Below are 15489 nucleotides of genomic sequence, written 5' to 3' on the forward strand. Positions count from 1 at the left end.
ACCATTCGATGTCTTGATATGTGTGTTAAGTGTTTTCAGGGATTACAGGGCAGGAATGGCTTAGAAGATGGAAAGGAAGCATGCAAAAGTGGAAGGAATACAAGAAATTGAAGGAACTGCTAAGCTGCTAGCCTGACCTTTTCGCACTCAAACGATCATAACTTGAGCTGCAAAGGTCCAAATGAGGCGGTTTCAGTTCCGTTGGAAAACTAACATCCGGGGCTTCAAAATAATATATAATTTCTCATAGTGACCGTATAGATAGGCGACGTGCACATGTGATTCACACGCACGCATTGCAGTGACGAAAAACCATTGTGGCAGATTTCACCCCAGGAATTTCTAGGCTGTTTTTGACCCAGATCTCGGCCCAGAAAACACAGATTAGAAGCTATAAAGTGGGGGAATCCATTCATTCATGAGGAGAGGCTGATAATTCACAATTTTTAGGTTTTAGATGTAGTTCTTAGAGAGAGAGGCTCTTTCCTCTCTCTTAGGATTTAGGATTTAGGATTTAGGATTTCTCTTAATTTTAGGATTGCTTCTTCTCCATTCGAGGTTCAATGTTCCTTTAATTTAACTTCTCTTCTACTTTTATTTGTTCTAGCTTACTAGTTTATTCTATTTTTCTTGTTGATTCTCTTTTTAGCCAAATTGGCTTATGAACTCTTCATGTTAGATTTTAATTTCTATTTAATGCAATTTGAGGTATTTCAGATTTATGATTTTAATTTAGCTTTTTACATTCTTAGCTTTAATTGATGAATTGATTAAGAGAAGACACTTGAGTTGGAATGCTCAAGGGGATAGTTAATTTGGAAGTTGTTGGCTAATTCTCTATTTACTAATGCTAGACCTTCCTAAGGGAGAGGACTATGATTTGCAAATAAGAGTTAGCTCAATCACTTGACTTTCGTTTATTTATTAAGGGTTAACTAAGTGAAAATAACAACCTTTTGATACTACACTTGAGAAAATTCCAACAAGTATAGAACTTCCAATTAATCATTCTCCCAGTCAAGGCTTTTTAATTTAATTACATAAAACCTCTTGTTAATTTTCATTACTTTAATTTATAATTATTTTTGTGCCCATTGCCCAGACTCCAAATTTTCCAGAAAACTCATAACCAATAATAAATACACCTCCCTGCAATTCCTTGAGAGACGACCCGAGGTTTCAATACTTTAGTTATAAATTTTATTGGGTTTGCTTTAGTGACAAACAAGGTTTTTTGTACAAAAGGATTTTTGTTGGTTTAAAAGCTATACTTACAACGCGATTATTTTTGTGAAATTTTAGATCACGCAAGAATCCTCTCGTCAAAATGGCGCTGTTGCCGGGAAATTGCAAACGTGTGCCTTATTATTGGTTATTGTAAATATCTTCTTTTGCTGTTTATTTGTTTTTATTTTTATTTTTTATTTTAATTTTTATTAGCTACTATGAGTTCTCATCCCTCTGGCTTTAAGTTTGGTTCCAATGTTGTTGTAAGGAATGGAAGCTATAATAAGAACAGGCATCAAAGTTGGAAGAATCAAAGATGGGAGGAGCCACAAGGATTTGATCAACCCTCTTGGCAACAACCCCCTCCAATGCGCTATAACCAACAACCATCCTATGATGCATACCAACAACCCCCTCCAATGCACTATAACTTCCTTGACTCTATCCCTCTGAAATTTGAAATTTATTCTGAACATGCATATGATGTATTATTGATGATTCTGCTGAATTTTGAGATATTAATGTTTTGAATTTTTATTTGAATTCAATCTGTTCATATTGAATTAATTATGCTGAGATTGAGTCACAAATTCAATTGTTTAATTTATTAATTCGACTGAGATTGATTTTTAAATCCAACCTGTTGTATTTGTTTTGGTGAATTGTTGTTTTGATATTATTGATTCAAAATAAAAACATTGCCACAATTCTACATTGAATTTGCTATATGGCTTCATATGATTTGGTTGAATTATGTTTATAATTCTTAGATTGGGTACGTGTTTTGGACGTTTTGCAGAGTAACTTGATTGATTTACAAAAATTCACATACGGGAGAGTTGGAGTTTTATTAATAATTTTATTATATATTTAATGAAACCGGTTCAGTTTCGATTGGACTTCGGTTGGATCATTGAACCATTAAATCTGTCACCTGACTGGTTCAATGATCGGTTTGGTTCTCACAACATTGGAGATAAGTTTACACGTATCTCATGTAAACGAAATAGAAATATATCATGCGTAATATCTTATTTCATTTATACGGTAAATGAGATAAATAGTCCTACGCATTTTTGTAATAATTTTTAAAATTATTTATTTTAATAAATAAAATATTTATTTAAGAGAAAAAAATCCGAAACGGCCCTGACAATTATCTAAAAAGACAACGAGGCTGTTGAAAAAAAAAATACCCAACCCGACCCCTGAACTTTACTTTTATGGGACTGATTAGCCCCTGTAACAAAAAAAATCAACGTTTCTTTTTTTTGCACAGAGACTGGTCAATCCCAAAAAAAGATCAAAAACAAAATTGAGTATTTTTTTTTATCATCCTTTCAAAAGATATTCACTTTTTATTTAATTTATTTAAATAAAAAACTCCCCTCAATTTCCATTAATTTATAAGCTTGTCCAAGAAATTTTCCATTTTCAAAATACAATATTATTTGGCGCTTTCACTCAAAATCAAAACCCCGATCGATAGTCATAGGTTCTCTCAGTTTCCAGTTTTCGTTCGCCTCTTGGATCGCTTTCTCGTTTTTCCTTCTCCGACGACCACCACCGCAATGGGAACCGCCAGCGCCGGCGGCGATGTCGAGGCGGGCTTCGCCAAACTACAGGGCGAGGATTTTGAGTACTACATGCATACCTACTCCATCGTCCTCGGGCGCAACTCCAAGAAATCAACGGTCGACGTCGACCTCTCCAGCCTCGGCGGAGGGATGAACATCTCCCGGCACCACGCCTGATTCTTCTACGACTTCACCCACCGCCGTTTCGCCCTTGAGGTCCTCGGCAAGAATGGCTGCCTCGTCGAGGGCGTCCTCCACCTCCCTGGTAATCCCCCGGTGAAACTCGACTCCCAAGACACAAGGAGTTCTACTCCATTCTCGGTGGCCCAATTGGCCCTCGCCACTACCCCAACCATCCTGCCTCCATGGTTGGGGTGCCGGGAGGGCCCGTGGTGCCGCATTATAACTACCACATGGCCTCGGCCGCTGCAGCTGGGCCTGGCGTGACAGTGAAGAAAGGCAGGAGGGATTATTAGTAGCGGGAAGAAGGCGAGAAGAGATGGGTATGAAAGTTACGGGTACGCTGGTATGGGTGCCGGAAGCAAATCTGCATCATTGGGTTAGTGTTTCTTTCTTGATTTCTTTTCTTTTGATTGGTTTGTTTGCCTGAATGGATTTTGCTTTTGAATTTGGCATATGCGAATTTATCTTTGGAGTAACGGACAACTGTGATAGTTAGTTATAGTATGGGACTTTTTTTTTCCTTTTTTTTACTGAGTGGACTGTTGTTCTTTATTCACAGATTTCGTGCAATAGTCATGCTTTGCAAGATTTTCAAAGCATGGATGTAGTTCTGCCTTCCACAATCTATAATTTTGTGTTGTTGATATCACTTTTTATAAATATAATGAATGCTGTTCTTCATCTCAACAGACCGTAGATAGAATTTTGAGGATAATGTGGATGCTGTGTAAGTCTTATATTTGGAACTTCTGGTTTTGCTTGAGGATAGTGTGGATTTTCTTAGAAGTAGATTTCTTGTGGTTATGAAACTGTATTTGTTATGAACATAAAGTAATTTTGTTAGATCAGATTTCCCTTTTATTTGTTTGTGCCTGTCTAGTATAATACGCAATTGCATTCCCTAGGATCTTGTAGTTTAAAGGATCTGTAGGACTACGTCATATATTGTTAGAGCAGTGTATCTTTATTCTTAGAGGAGGTCATGTACTCATGTTAGAAAGGTTACCTGTATTTGAGTGGTACGAACGACCAATTGTTATTCAAGTATTCAACTTTTTGGGGTTGTCCTCATAGATCGACCAATGCCATTGGGATCCACCCAAACACCAGAATTTCAACAAAAACTATGAAGAGAGAGATGCTATCTTAATGAGTACTTGTTTCCATTTGCTATTGTTTCTTATACCACTTTTGGGTTACTGTTGCCTAAGGGGACTTAAGAGAATCATAAGAGATTCCGTCTATAGTAGGATGAAGAAGTAGATTGTTGAGTTGGTTGGCTCAGTTGGGATGTTCTTTGTAGCGGGAATGGAAAAGAAGGTTTGTCTAGATGTAGATAATTTGACATACTTAAAATTTGTGGCATTTTCTAAAATCATTCCTGATATTCTGTAGTTGTTCTCACACTTCATTTTCAAGGATTATCTGGAAGAATTACATATTTTATTTCCTTTTTTGTCATCTTTATACATTGTGGTTCGTAGAAGAATTGCCCACTATGCTGGCCAAAAACTTGAAAAAATTGCCTTTTCTGTCCTGCATCGTATTTTCGTATTTTTTCTAGTGATTTTCCCGTTTTGGATGCTAGGTCCCTTTTCTATTCCGTTAGCAGCCTTTGCCTTAGTAATGAGCAATGCTATGGTCAGCAAATATTATCATTTTTGGCTAGTACTTAGCTAGTAATAATTTGCACTCATATTTACAGACGTTTTGCACACAAGTATATCATTTGTACCTATATTTACTAAATTTTGCACACATGAATAAATACAGTTTGCACCCATGAATCAATACAATTTGCATCCATGTTTTTCAGAATTTGCACACATGAGTTAGTAAAATGACAATTTAGTATTTGTGCTGGCCAAATGATGGCCAAAAATACTAAAAGTTGTTGGCCTCCAAGAGTTTCTCCTTAGTAATTTCTCTCCTGGGTTTGTAACTGAAAGATATTTGTCATTTAAGTATATATTTGAGACTTAGAGTATTTTCTTCAGGTTTGAGGTGTGGAGTAATGTTTATTTATTTTTTCAATCATGTGTTTCTGAATTGTAAGCTGCGTTATGATTCATGAGCCAACAGTTATAACATACATTCAGGTTATTATTCATGATTTCACAAGTATGAGAAAAAGCCTAAAACACCATAGGAGAACAATAAGGAGTGCTACATTCTTTGTTAATTAAATAAATATTAACTTTTCCTTTGTTATATTTTATATCAGCGGTTCAGATTTAAAAGCGTTAACCGGCTAATCCAGATAACCACTATTTTGGTTAGTTTATAAAAAATAAAAGTCCGAAACCTACTAACTTGTTTGCTACCCCTAATTGCAGGTCATTTTCTAAGGAGTGTTGCACTCCTTATTTTACTCGTATTGTATTAGCATTTGCCAAAGTTCTATGAACTTTTATATATGGATTTATTCAAATGATTCGCTTAATCTTTTCCGATATAATGCTAAGGAAAATAAAAAAAAAAAGAAGAGATTTTGGTTCTGAAATCATTAATATTGTGTCTATATTCATGTTACGCTAGTTGCATATTGTTTTTTCCTTGATTCTAAGATGATTAGTCTCAAGATTTGCAGCTTGGGATATTATTGAGATGGTTTGTTTGCTGCAGATATTACTGAGAATGATTTGAGACAAAAGGGCACTTAACACAGTATTATCCATTGCAGAAGCAGCAGTATGTGGATTTACATGTCGAGGACAGGCAGCACATGCAACCTTTGTCAGGTGGTAATTCTAGTTGGGCTCTGGTGAGTTGGAGTATCAAAGGGTGGCGACAATAGTGATAACTGATAAGGGTCAGTTGTGGTGAAAAGGAGAAACAAGTGGATATACAATGAAGGTCGACAGAATACACATCCTGAAGGCAGCAATGCAAAGAAAGTTTGGGAGCGTTTATACCAAATTGAAGGAAATATGGAAGAAGCTGATCATAGAGCTTTGCAGATGATTTACAATATTATAAACACTTAACAATTATAACTTAGTGTTTAGTATCAATCTGCTTAGCTTAAGGTACTAATACAGGCAACACTTATATCTCATTAAATGGGAATAAATTTTTACATTAGTAAAATATACAATAATATATTATATCTAAACATGAAGTTTCACACTTTGCCACTTGAGGATTTTCAGAGAAGGTAGTATGTGTATGACACAATTATTCCATGTTATGCATTATTATGCATCCAAAGTACATTGTTTAGTACCTTTGGTGTTCAGCACAAGGTCTGTTCAAGGGTATTTTGTTAACTGACTCAAAGGAATAGGCATATTTTGTTAAATGATCTAATCCAGTAGGTCTCAGCCATATATTTTGTATATCATATAAAAGCATCGATTGTCACAAAGCCAAAAATTATTTTGTTATATTTAATGCTCATAATTATATATGTTATATAAAACATGGATCAGATTATAACTTTGATATAATTTAATTAAATTTAAGTGATTTGATATATTATTTACTCAATAATAATATTATAATTTTTACTTTTATTATTTAATTTTTAATTTTATTATAATTTTATATATTTATTTAATTATTGATGCGGAATTCAATTAACACAAACTAATTGGCAAGTTATCGAGTCGTATCAAATAATACATCAGGTGAGTGAGGGTCGATCCCACAAGAATTGATGAACTGAACAACAATAGCCAAATGAATCACTTAATCAGGCAAGTAGAAAAAGGTGTTTGGAGGTCCAAAAGCATCAAACAGTAATTTAAAAGTTCGGAAAGCAAATAGTAAATGGGTTGTGAGAAATATGAGAGAGAAACAGTTAAGATTTCAGAGATGTTTATATTTTTGGATTTATATTTCTTACCAACTATTTTAATCATGCAAAATCCATTTCATGACAAACTATAATTGACTAAACCCTAATTCCTTAGTAATTTAGTCTCCTTTAACCTAATCAACCGTCAATTTCTTGGTCACTTAATATAAGTTAAAGTGGTTAGAATGTTATGGAGTACCTTTACATGTCTGGTCAGCAAAGACGTTCAACGCAATAGGCAGTCTTTGGGGGGAAGTAGTCAAGTGTGATAATATGGCGAAATCCGCCTAATCTTTCAGTGCGGTTCGAGTGTTAATTGATACATGTGTATTTGATGTAATTCAGGAATGGGTGCATATCTCTGTAGGCACTAGTGGCTTTGATGTCTTCATAATGGAGGTAGGACGGGAGATATATGGAGAAAAATGCTTCATGGAAAAGACAATTGCTAGGCCAACGGGTGAAAGCTCTAGTTCACAGGTTGGGGGAAGGGTACCAATGGTGGCAGTATGAGATCCGACGGCTAAGCTAATTTTGACGTGGTCTAAGGAAGGGGAGGAAGACAAGGGTAGAATGGTAACACCAGATATTTTTTTGAACGAATGTAATAATGAACATTTAAATCGGGATCATATGCAACGAATAGCGGGGTTCCTAAAATTTAAGGAAATTAATAGGGAGGAAGATTTTGAGGGATTGGGTGATTATGCAGAGATTGACTCGAAAAGAACCGTTACAAGAGATTGGTTTGATAAGTAAAGTGGGTCCAAAGTGGTTGAGGAAAGAAACTGAAAGAGGACTGATAAGGGAAGGGTCGTCAAAGCAAGGAAGCCCACAAACAATGTCACAATGCTTGTATCCTACTGGGCCATGATTCGGTTGGGCCTATGCAACCTTGCCAAATAGTTTCGCTATTCAACTATGGGCATGTACAACAAGAAGGCGCTAGTGAATTAAGGCCAACTTATGGACTCTACAAGGCATCCGTTTCGAAGCGGGTAGGCGCCAATGACGGTGGGCCAGGTCAAGGACTCAATACGAGGACAGGGTCTGGACAAGCAAGGTCGTCCGTGGAGAAAGAAGGGTGCGGCGGGACGCTGAGAGCCACACAGGTTCCCGTTCATGCGGCTGTTAAGGAATGTGCAACCTGCTCCATGGTGCTGCGAGGAGACATGACATACGAACAATTATGCAAGAAGCCGGATGGAAACCAACAAGCTGGGTCATGTAGCGTTGTTGTTTAAATGGTCGAACTGTTACAAAGGGGATGGTTGGCTATGCGTTGAAGGTTTGTTGACAAAAAATAGCTTGAACTGTGCATTCTTCCTGGTGTATGGAGTACATATACGGAGTGAGAAACTGGTGATGTGGGAGGAGTTAAGCTACATTGTGGGTCTGTATCAAGTTCCGTTTTGTTTTATGGGAGACTTCAACGAGATATTAAGGTTGGAGGAAAGGAAAGGTGTTGTTAGTTTACCGGCATCGGTGGAAGATTTCAAGGAATGGGTGCAAGATTTACAGCTGGTGGATTTACCGCTAACTAATCAGAAGTTCACATGATTTCGAGGTCAATCTTGCAGCCGTATTGACAGGATTCTCGTCAATGTGGCGTGGCTAGATGAATATCCAGATACTATGTTAAAAGGGGGTCCTAGAGGTCTATCAGATCATTGTCCGTTGATTTTGGAAGATACAAGACTTAGTGCGGGTCTAAGACCATTTCGAAGCCTGGATTCCTGATTTACACAAGAAGGGTTTTCGAGGATGGTGAAGGATGAATGGAGGTTTTTGGGCGAGGGTCAGTTCATTAATAAGCTGAAGGCCTTAACGGTACCGCTGAGGAGATGGCATAGGGATAATTTTGGGGACATGAACAATAGGATAAAAAGGTTTGAGGAAGAGATTAGGAAGATTGATGATATGGTTAGTACTGGTCGTTATGATGGAATAGTGGAGGCTAGACGGAAGGCTCTTGTGACTTGTTGTGCAAAATGGTATGCTAGAAAAGAGATTCATTAGAAGCAGATGTCCCGATCTCAACATGCTAAAGATATAGACAAGAACACTAGATACTTCCATAACCTGGCGTCGACTAGAAGGCGGAACAATAGAATTGACTCTCTTGTAATTAATGGCAGATTGGTGAGAAACCGGTCCAGAATAAAGGTTGCAATTACAAAATTTTATAAAGATCTATATCGGTAGGGATCTGCTCCTATGATTGGGATTCGTGATGGGATGGTAAAACGGATTAATAATGACAAGGCAGCAGTACTAGAGGTGTTGTGATACGTAAAAAAATTAAATTTCTACGTAAAAACTATCGGCAAGTATACCGGGTCGCATCAAGTAATAAAACTCACTTAAAATGAGGTCGATCCCACGAGGATTAAAGGATTAAGCAATCAACAGTAAATTGATTATTCTAGTTAGATGGTTCATATTAGAGTGATGAGCAAAATAGAAAATGAAATGACTAGAAATTAAGTGAAGGCAATAAAGAGCAGGAAAAGTAAATGGCAAGAATATAAATTGCTGGAAAGTAAAATCAAGAGAGTAAAGAACATCAAAGTAAAGTGCAGGGGAAATAAAATGCAGGAAGGTAAAGTACAAGGAAATAAGTTGCAAGAAAGTAAATGACATAAAGTAAATATGGCAAACATAAGGGATTGGAGATGTTAATTTCTCTTGAATCAATGAGTCTCACTCCTTCTCAATCATGTAAGATAGATCCATGGCAGATTGTAAATAATTGGGTCCCAATCTCCTGGTGACTCAATTTCTCTCAACACAATCAATTGCCACTCTCGTGATCTAATTGGTCATGAGAAGAGATGGAGTTCAAATTCTAATCCAAAAACCACACAACCCTCAAGACCTCAATTCAAAGTGGTTACATCTCACATACCAACCAAGAATGTATTGATCAAGAAGAATATGAGAGAAGAGCCTCAAACTAAATTCCATGATCCCTTTCTCAAGGCTCACATGTAATTCAAGTAGATCCAATCCCCCTCTCGGTAGTAATTAGATCTATGAAGCACAAAGACTCTCTCTTAGATAAACCAGCATGATTTCTAATCTCATACTACATAAATTCAAAGACCCCAATACTAGAGTGGTTATATGTCACGTACCAACTCTAAATCAAGAATCAATTTCTTTATGCCAAGAGAGCTGAAACTGAAACCTATGATCCTTCTCACGAATTCACAATAGGGTTCTAATAGATCCAAGAATCTTTGAAGAGCAAAACCCTCTTGCAAGGATTCTAATAGATATCCAAGTATGAAAAGAGGATGAAGAAGAGAAGAAGAAATAAAACATCAATTCAATCAAAATTGAAATAGAGCTCCTTTCCCAAATGCAGAAGGAATTAAGTGGTCATTACTCTCAAATTAAAACTAAATTGCATTAAATTAAAGTGCATGAAAATAAAGAGTGAGAATTCAAAACATAAATTGAAAATTCAAGAATTCATAAATGAAAATTACAAATTAAACTAAGGGAAGAAGAGTGTGTGAGGGGAGGGTTCCAAAGACCCACTCCCAATGTAGTGTGCCAATTCACAGAATTTCAAATTGGTCTCCCCCGTATCCACCCTTCCAGCCTCCTAATTCTATGAAACTAAGGCCTTTATATAGGCTTTCCTAAATTATAAATTGGAATGAAATTAAAAGCCAATTACAATCAAATGAAAATTAACTATTCTAGATGATTCTTGTGGCCTTGATTGGTTGAAAATTATGGGCTTGCTTGCTTGAATTTAGAGTGGACTTGGACTGAAATTAATTGACCCAGAATGACACTCCAAGGGGCTGACGTTGCTAACTTGAATTCCCAAGTTGGTGACACCTTTGTGTTTTTTTTTGGCTTAAAGTTGCCTATTGTTTGAACTTCAATTTCATTCCCACTATAAACTAATATACATCGTTGGAAAGCTCTCAATGTCAGCTTTCCAACACAATTAGAAGCACCTAAATTGAACCTCTGTAGCTCAAGTTATGCTCGATTGAAGGGGACAAGGTTAGCCTACCAGGGTCGCAGGCATTACTGGTGAACACGCCTTTGTATTTTGGCGTTGCCAACGCCTTCAGTTTCTGAGGCTCCAAATGAAGCCAGCTTTTGAAGCTCCAAAAGAATGTCAAACCCATACTACGATATATCGTTGGAAAGCTCTGAATGTATACTTTCCAATTTTTTTGAGAGTGCATCATTTGAAGCTTTACAACTCAAGATATACTCCATGGAAGGTGAAGAGGTCAGCTGGCCTTACTACAGGTTGATACCATGTTCATCTATGCACTTTCGGGGCAAGTTTTCTCCTTCAAATTCAGTGTCTACCATGTAGTTCCATATATACTTGGAAAGATCTTGATTCCTATTTTCCAATGCCACTAAAATTACCTCAATTGGAGCTTTGTAGCTCAAGTCATTCTTGTTTGAAGAAGACAAGGTCAGGCTGCCAAGAAACCCAAGAAGTGGCATTATTGGTGAACACGCCTTCATGATCTTCAAGTTGGTAACGTGCATGTTGTCTTCCAGAGCCACAGCTTCTTTTAAGGGCATTTCCAACTTGGTTTTCAAGTTAGCAACGTGCTCTTCATCCTCCTGGAGCTTGAATTTCACATTGGAGTTGGCAACTTCAGTTGCCAACGTGCTTGTTGTCCTCCTGGAGCTTGAATTTCACATTGGAGTTGGCAACTTGAGTTGCCAACGTGCTTCTCTTCTTCATGGAGTTAAGATCTTGTATTGGAGTTGCTAACTCAAGTTGGCAACGTGCTCCTCTTCTTCATGGAGTCAAGATCTTGTATTGGAGTTGCTAACTCAAGTTGGCAACGTGCTCCTCTTCTTCATGGAGCCATGATCTTGTATTGCAGTTGCTAACTTGAGTTGCAAACTTGAGTTGCCAACTTGCTCCTCTTCTTTTCCTGGAGCCAAAGATCTTATATTGGAGTTGCTAACTCAAGTTGGCAACGTGCTCAATGCTGGGGGTGGATATGGTGTTGGCAACATGCTGTTGGAGTTGGCAATGCCTTTAGTGGCTTCCTTCTTGCTCCAGGGCTTTCTTGCTCTATCACCTATCATTAACCAAAGAACTTGCCTCAAAGTTTTGCCATTCTATGCAACCAATTTCAAGAGATTCATTCATACTAATTCATTTATATGTTCCTTGAATTATTTGCATGAATTTGGCCAACATTTACCTAGTTCTTGGTATTTTAATGCATGGAGATAAAACTCATCAAAATGCTTGTTTATTTCAAAGAAAGTCAATGAAATTAAGCTAAAACTACTTAAACTAACTAGCAAATATAGCAAAGATGCAAATGCATCACAACACCTAACTTAAACCTTGCTTGTTCTCAAGCAAGAAAAGAACTATGCAAAAAGATTTCTTTTAATTTGAATGGGTTGAGGAGTACCTTGTAATGCCTTGGTGAGTGAAGTGATTAAGTGACAGTAGGGTGAACTCTGAATTATATGCTCATGCAAGGATTCCAATGCTTTCAAAGTCATCTCTCTATAGGTAATCACCTTGAAGCAGCTCATAGTTTCTGTGTATTGGCCTTGACTCTAAGTATCATGTCTCAAAGCGGCTCTTTAGATAAGCTTTCAATCAATACTCCCAAGGACAAGAAAGCACAAGAAGGATCCTCCAAAAAGGGTGGAGATGACTCCTCCCCCTCCAAGAAAAAGGACAAAGGCAATGGGCCAATGAACTGAAGAAGCTGCATAAGGTTATTGAGTTCTATGGTTGACATTTCCCAAATTTCTGAATTCTGCTTAAGTTTTTATCTGTTTACTTTATGTTTGAGAATAATTGATAATGTTAGGATAGTTTATGTTTTATTCTGCTTGAAGTCTTTTGTGAGTCCTTTGATATGCAAGGAAGAAAATGCAATGATAACTGTAGTCTTCATTTTTCATCAATAAAGTATAGTTTGTTTTCATAAGAGTTGTTGTGAGTGTGAACAAGAGTAAATGAGACTAAGACCAAGAAAGCTTATTCAAAAGAACTAAGGAACAAAAGACTAAGTGAAGAACCTTGAATGAAGTGAAAAGAAAAAAAATGTCATGAAAAGTAACTAGTCCTAGAAGGCATGACAAGTAGAAGTTGAGGGGTGTTCTTAGAATATCTATTGAACCAAGAAGTAGTAAGCAACAAAGACCCAAGGCTCTGAGCATCAACTACTAAGGAGGGAAGAGAAACATTGAAAAACTCAAAAAGAGTTAGAACCCCTAGTAGATGCTTGTGGTGAAAATGTGTCAAGAAGAGGCCTGGGCAAGTAAATTCTCAAAGGTGTTTCAATACCTAGCACCCTAAAGTCAACTGACTTGGGAGTGTTGATTGAAAGCCTAACTAAAGGGTTGTCTTGAGACAAAACACTTAGAGTCGTGGTCAATAAACAGAAAAGAAGCACAAAAGAGAAAGAAAGAGTTAACCCTTACTACTTCAAGGTGACAATCAATGAAAAGGACCCCTAAGACACATACTTAGAAAAACCTTTAAGGATCTAGGAGCTCTTTGTGATATTCAAAGCACTCATGCATGTGTTGAGCACTTAGTCCAATTCCTAGTTTTAGTGCATACATTCAAGGTCAAGTCTCAATTCACCAAAAAGACCACTCACATTGATTTGCTTAGGCCAAGCAAAGCTTAAGTTTGGTATTGTGATGACTTACATCATCTACCCTTTTTTCTTGCATAAAAAGGACCATAAAAGAGGCATAATCTCATTTGATCATTGCAATTCATGCCTTAATTGATGAATATCATAGTATATTGCTTTGAAATGAGTTTGTGCTGGACTTCAGGTGGAGAAGACATCAAAAATGGGAAAGAAAACAACAAAACAAGTGGGGCGTGTGAAGCAGGCGTGCCACTTGGAACAAATGGCACAAAAGTGTATTGGCGTGGCATGTTAGAAGCTGGGCGTGGCACGCTGGTACAACATTCTAGAGAGCAAAATTGAAGACCATCAAAGGGGCGTGGCACGCCAGGAGCAAGGCGTGGCACGCGAACTCGTTACTAGAAGAGCCATCACTATGGCATGCCACTTTGTGTCGAAGGCGTGGCACACCAGCCTCAGAGTTCACTTGGGCGTGCCACTTGAGGACCAAGGCGTGGCATGCCAAGCTTATAAGACCCACAATTGAATGGGTGTGCCACTTGAGCAACAAGGCGTGGCACGCCAGTGAACAAGGAGACAATGTAAAAGCTGGGTGTGCCACTTGATATCGAAGATCTGGCACGCCAGCTTAATTATCTCACTTTGACGTGCCACTTGAACATCCAGGCGTGGCACGCAAACCTCTGGGATCATGGCAAATGACGGACGTGACACACCAGTCTCATGGCGTGACACGCTGGTAGTGTTTTCGAGAAGAGGAATTAAAGGGCCAGTGAACTCAGGCGTGCCACTTGGGAGATGACGCGTGGCACGCCAGCAAGAAGAAGAAGCAAATGAAGGGCGTGACACGCCAGTCTCATGGCGTGGCATGCTGGTAGTATTTTCCAGAGAGGAAGAAGGGGAGCCAATGAACTCAGGCGTGCTACTTGGATGACGAGGCGTGGCACGCCGGCAAGCGGGTGAAACTTTAAGAAGGACGTGGCACGCCAGACCCTAGGCATGCCACGCTGGTACAAATCTCCAGAAGCATAGAGATAAGGGAAGTGACCTTGGGCGTGCCACTTTGGTTCGAAGGCGTTGCACACCTGGTTGCTTTGCCCTTTAAAATGTCCTGGGCGTGCCACTTTGGTTCGAAGGCATGGCACGCCAGGGGTGAAACAGAGGACGGCGTGCCACTTGAATGAAGAGGCGTGGCACGCCAAATCAGAAACAGAAGGAGCGTGACACGCCAGAGAAGTGCCAGTCACACGCCAACTGGAAGATCACGTTTGTTGAGTTTCTTTTCCCTCCAAAATGTAATTTTCTTTTCGCTTTTGTAATTTTCTTTTATTTTCTAGATCTAGGAGTAGTATAAATACCCTTGGAAGTATTGGAAAAGGGGTTAGCAAGTCACATAGTTTAGTTTTGGTAGATTTCACTTTTAGTTTTCACACTTCATCTTTTCCATCTTTTGTACTTTCTCTCTGAGCTATGAGTAGCTAAATTCTCTCTCATTGAGAGAGGGAGCTCTATTGTACTTGATGGATTAATGATAGTGAATTTCCTCTTCTCTTCATTTTCTCTTTGATTTTCTAGAAGGAATTTCGATTTTCATGCTTAGTGTTCAATTAACTTGGAAAAGAGATTGAATGCAAAATGGGTTTCATGGGAACCTTGGAAAAGGAAACATGAAACCATGCTAGAAATCCCTTCTCACACTTGAGTAGAATCTGGGTTTTGGTGTTTGGATATGGTGACATACAATCCTCCCTCTACCTGGACCTATGATGATGTGTGGTATAATCAGGGACCAAGCATATCTCTCTTCATGAGCAATTAGACCAAGGAATTGGCTATTGATCAGGATCTGAGAGATTGAGTCACCAAGGGATTGGGGCTCAATCAATCATGATTTCCAAGAGGTCAATGAGTTGCATGATTGAAGAGGATATGAGCTGGAATTAATCTAAAGAGACAATATCTCCTGATCTCAATGAATTCCCCCATCTTTATCTCTCCCATTCTTTTATAGCCTTACTTACATTCTGCAAAATTCCATTCTCCTTTACATTCTTGTTATTTCCATTTC

General features: G+C 38.2%; 1 pseudogene; it reads left to right on the top strand.

The window, feature by feature from the left end:
• The first annotated feature begins 2798 nt into the window (after positions 1 to 2798).
• LOC130973620 (FHA domain-containing protein FHA1-like) lies at positions 2799 to 5844 on the top strand (annotated as a pseudogene).
• Positions 5845 to 15489: the final 9645 nt, after the last annotated feature.

The sequence above is a fragment of the Arachis stenosperma genome, chromosome 4, assembly GCF_014773155.1.
Source record: "Arachis stenosperma cultivar V10309 chromosome 4, arast.V10309.gnm1.PFL2, whole genome shotgun sequence".
Taxonomy (NCBI): domain Eukaryota; kingdom Viridiplantae; phylum Streptophyta; class Magnoliopsida; order Fabales; family Fabaceae; genus Arachis; species Arachis stenosperma.